The following is a 4860-nucleotide window of genomic DNA, read 5'->3' as shown; positions in this document are numbered from 1 at the left end:
AGGCTCCAGGCTTTGAGCTGTCAGCACAGAGCCCAATGAGGGGCTTGAACTCTGGAGCAACGAGACTATGACCTGAGCCAAAGGCAGATGCTTAACCAACTGAGGCACCCAGACGCCCCTGATAATACATTTTAAAGCAGAGTTGTGGGAGTGTTAAGTTCACTTCATTTTAGCAGACATTAGTTAAGCATCTAATTAGGGCTTCGTGAACGAAAAGACTAAAACCCTTTAAGGTCCCAACCATTCAGGGGTTCAGTCCAGGGATTGATGTTGGGGGATGTATGTATTAGATTCTATGTATGTTAGAATACAAGATGTGCTAGCACAGAACACGAGAGAAGGTATCTCATGCTACTCAGGGGGGCACCTAGGAAGCCTTAACTAAATGTAGAAATGAAGCCCTCTTGTCTCAAATCCAGGACCTTTCCCCTTCTCTGATCCTCTATTTGAGTCAACTATGACTTTATCTTTCTTTTTTCTTGAACAGATTCTAGTCCATTTTCTCCCTTTCTTTTTTTTTCATTATTATGAAATATTTCAGATCAATGAAAAATTATAATACTCTATCAACATGTATGTATCCACCACGCAGCTTAAGAAATGTAACGTTGGAAATACAGTTGAAGCCACTGTGGAGCCCTCCCCAGTAGGATTCTCCTCCCTTCGTTTCCCCAAGAGGTAGTCACCACCCTAAATGAGTTATTTACCTTTCCCACCCACACATGCTACATTTGCAGGCATCTCTCCTATGCATGCTTTTTCCTCTAGATATTTGTATCCATGATCAGTACACGGTGATCATTTTGCATGTGCTGTTAGACCTTATATACATGGTGTCATGTTTGTATCCTTCTGGAATCAGCTTTTTTATTTCTGCAGTTTTCTGCCATCACCCAATGTGAGCCCTTCTGTGTCTCAGCCCCTGTGGGTTCTGGCCCCCTCCCCAGTCCAGCCCTTGCCATCCTGTTCAGTTGACCTGCAAGTCCCAAGCCAGTGAATTAAGGCTGGTTCTACCATAGGTGAGTCTCATCTTCCCCTGTGCCTCTGAAGCAGTGCTTCTGAAACCGTAGCTGCATCAGAATCCCCTGAAGAGCTTGTGAAAGCACCCATTTCGGGGCCTGCCCTCGGAGGTTCCGACTCAGCAGGTCTTGGGTGGAACCTAGGAATTCCTGGCTGGTGCTGATGAGGCTGTCGTGGGGCCCAAACTTTGAGAACCACCCTCTAAATCAGTGTCTGGGTCGAGGCCCAGCAGCACCATGTGGCCTGCAGACCAGCTGGGCCATCCACCAGGTTTCCTTCCAAACCACACTCTAGAGCAGTGCTAATAGACATTACGATGCAACTCACGTGTGTCACTAGAAAAAGTGACACTAGAAAAAGTAGCCATGTTAAGAAGTAAAAAGAAGTGGGCACAATTAATTTCAGTAGTACATTTTAACTCAATTTGGTATTGTTTCAATATGTAATCAGTATAAAATTATCAGTGAGTTGTGTCCTTTTTAGGCCTAACAGTGCGTCTCAAATGAGACCGGGCGTGTTTCAGTAGCCACATGCGGCTAGTTCCTGACACAGCGAGCCGCGTAGCTCTAAAGACCTGACCTCCATCTCCCTCTTTACAAAAGTTGTTTTCACCTTGACATTTTAATTTATTTGGGGCCCTGATAAAATAATTTAAAGCAGGCTCGTCAAATGGTAGTCAGTGATACCTTTTAATGAAGGCATGGTGCGTCAAAACAAAGAGGTAAAAGAGAGATTGGAGTTAAAATGATTTCTCTAAATAAAATCTGCCTTCCTTCCAGTTTATTACTTTAAAACAAACTTATTTTTGATGAGAACACATGCTGTCAAACGTATCTGTCAAGTGTAACAGAAAAGGCAGATTTCATTGGATGTCACTCTTTGGGGGATGCGGTTTGGAATGACGTCAGTGTTAATAAAATTCCCATGCGCTTCTAGAAAATAAGAAACCAGAAACAACGAACAAGTTCTTTCTTCTTTCTTCATCTCGTTTTGTTCCTCCCAGCTGCAGGATGAAATGAGAGAAAATTAGCAATCATAGAGCCGTAACCACCAACGGTGACTTTCCAAACCTATGAAAACAGCCCTGTATATACCTGCTACGTCCGTGGGCTATTTCTCATCAAGGAGAGAACACAGTTTCCTCTTGTACCCTGCACCCTTGTGCCTGGGGTGCTCGTGCGGCCCATGGCTTCGATCACGTGCTCCTACCAACCTGGCCTCCCTCTTGCCTAATCCCATCAATGCTTTTTTCTTTCCCTCGAGAGGATTCTGGGATTTAAGAAAATCTCTTCACCTTAAAAGCCTATGCTGATTCCACAAACGATACTCCCTTACCCTCCCAGACCCTTGATTCTCCGTATCTACCATACGAGAAACAGGCTGTTATTGTAAAATACACAGCTTTGAAAATGAAAAAAAAAAATCAAATGTTAATCATTTAAATATATTCAAAGACAAGATATACTTCAAGACTTAATTACCAATTCAGTGATAAGTAATAGCCATACTATGACTAAGTTTCTTTGGACTGTCACATAAAATACAAAAGTCCACACCTGAATACTTAGGTATTAATCATTAAATGCAGTCCTACTTGAAATTCTGAACTTTTTGCCATTTGCATGTAATCACATTCGAAAGGGTATAGTCTCCTACTTAGTACAAGGGGAGACATTTCCATGGCCAAGTAACGAATGCCCAAGTAGGAAACAGCCCAGCCACTTTAGCTGCTGCTTCGGCTGTTTTCTAAACAAAGACTGGTCTCAGTTACTGATATGTTTACCGTTTGTTAGTAGTCTTATAGGTAGAGGACAAAAGAGCTCACAAGAACGAATGAGGAGCCACGAAATAGATTTCAACATATACTGTGATTTCTATTACTAGGTACCTGAGTGTTGTGTTAACATTCTAAGTAGGTGAAACTGAATGTCTGAATTCATTTTAAACAAACTTCTTAATTTATTGGGAGAATTAAGAAAAAAAAAAAAAAAAACAAAAACCCGGTCAGTAACAGGTAAATGTCAGGAATGGTTGGGTGATAGGTGGAGCTATACGGATACCTGGATTTTTTGGGCCTGTTCTGTGGTGGGTCCAAATGTTTTTCAGTGAGATCCTTCTTGTTGTTTGTTAAACGTCTCTTCCTCCCCGCTCTCCGAGACTTGCGCCTCCTTATCAGAGTTTTCCTGCTGATAGTCTGTCGTTCCTTTGGTGAAGAATAATACAGACTTTGGAGCAGACATTCACAGGAAGAAATATTGTGATGCATAAGGAAGAGTGACATCTAGTAGAGTCCCCGCAGGAGAAGCGGGAGGATAGAAGGAACTAAGAGAAGAGCTGGGGCCCTTCCTCCTGGTTGATACAGCCCTTCCATGGCCCTCACCCTTCTGCTGCTTGGTCCCTTTCACAGTGACATTCTTTCTTTCCAGTCACGCTGCCACCCTGTGCTGCTATTATAACTGGCCCTCCGGAGAAGAAGGGATCAGAATCATCAGTGTCTGCTGCATTGTGTGTGTTCTTGTCAGAGATTTCTTGCAACCATGTTTTGCCTCAACTCCAAATTCTCCCATGAAGCTCATTAGTCCCTCAATGCCTGAATATTTCAGTTTTCCCAAGTGCTCCCACGTGAGTTCATAATGATTGGGGATGAACGTTCTAAAACTTGGCATTTTTAACAGCCGTGGACAAAAATGAGGTGTGCCCCTGGCTCGCTCTGTTCCTTCTGGCTCCACCCCCTCTCGCCCTCCTGCGCACCCCTCCCACCCCTTGTACACCGCTGAACTGCAGACCCCTCCCGCCCCCTGCACCCCCACCTGCGCTGACCCGCACAGCCCCTCCCGCCCTCCTGCACGTCCTCCCACCCTCCTGCACCTGCACCTCCCCCGTGCAGACCTCCACCGACCCCGCGGCCTTCGGCTGTCTTAGCCGCGGCTGCCAGAAGGCGGCGGCACGTTTCCTTCTCAAAGCCACTGGTAGCTACGGCACGGGGCTCCCACCCGGGCCCTCGGCCTTCAGTCTGGGGGCGCCCCCAACCTCGGCTTCTGTGCCCGGACGCCCGCAACCGCCCACAGCCCCGGCCTCTGGGACGCGCGGGTCCCCCTTACCCTCTGTGGCCGCCGGCTCCTCCTTGTCAGGCTCCTCCGCGGTCTCCCGGGTAGCCTCCGACGACGACGACGACGACGACGATGCCGACGAGCCCTGGGCCTCGTGGGCCGCGGTCGCCGCTGGGGGCGCAGGGGGAGCGTTGAGCTGCAGAAGCCGGGGCCGCACGAGGATGTGGTGGTTGTAGTGGACGAGGTGTAGCAGTCTATGCACCAGGTCCAGGAACGTAAGGCGAAAGCCCACCATTGGGAAATGGTGGGCGTCCACAATTACGTCCCCGGCGGCCTCCGGCTCTTCCGCCCCGTCCTCGTCTGCAGGCCCGAAGTCCGAGTCCTCGCCAGCCTCGAAGGCGTTCCCGCCCTCGGGGCCCACCGCCGCCTCCCCGAGGCCTTCCGCAGGCGCGGCCAAAACGGCAGCCTCGGCAGGGTGGGGCCCGGGGTCCCCGGCCGCTCCGTCTCCGCCATCGGCCGCTCCGTCTCCGCCATCGGCCGCTCCGTCTCCGCCACCGGCCGCTCCGTCTCCTCCATCGGCCGCTCCGTCTCCTCCATCTGCCGCTCCGTCTCCGCCGCCGCCCATGGCCATCATGTCTCCACCACCAACCACTCCGTCTCCAGCCACTCCATCTCCGCCTCCGGCCTCTCCGCCTCCGGCCACTCTGTTGCCCATGGCCACCACGTCTCCGCCTCCGGCCCCTCCGTCTCCGTCTCCGCCTCCGGCCCCTCCGTCTCCGTCTCCGCCTCC

General features: G+C 49.7%; 1 long non-coding RNA gene across 1 annotated transcript; it reads right to left on the bottom strand.

The window, feature by feature from the left end:
• Positions 1 to 1687: 1687 nt before the first annotated feature.
• On the bottom strand, positions 1688 to 4216 carry LOC121024093 (uncharacterized). Its single transcript, XR_005787601.1, has 3 exons — positions 4122 to 4216; positions 3081 to 3223; positions 1688 to 2023 (listed from the first exon to the last, which is right to left on the bottom strand). It is a non-coding gene; the product is annotated as an uncharacterized LOC121024093 (long non-coding RNA).
• Positions 4217 to 4860: the final 644 nt, after the last annotated feature.

The sequence above is a fragment of the Herpailurus yagouaroundi genome, unplaced genomic scaffold (genome assembly GCF_014898765.1).
Source record: "Herpailurus yagouaroundi ecotype Mexico unplaced genomic scaffold, PumYag 55563, whole genome shotgun sequence".
Lineage (NCBI taxonomy): Eukaryota > Metazoa > Chordata > Mammalia > Carnivora > Felidae > Herpailurus > Herpailurus yagouaroundi.
The sequence above is the reverse complement of the archived record's forward strand: the minus strand, read 5'-3'. Positions and strand labels throughout refer to the sequence as shown.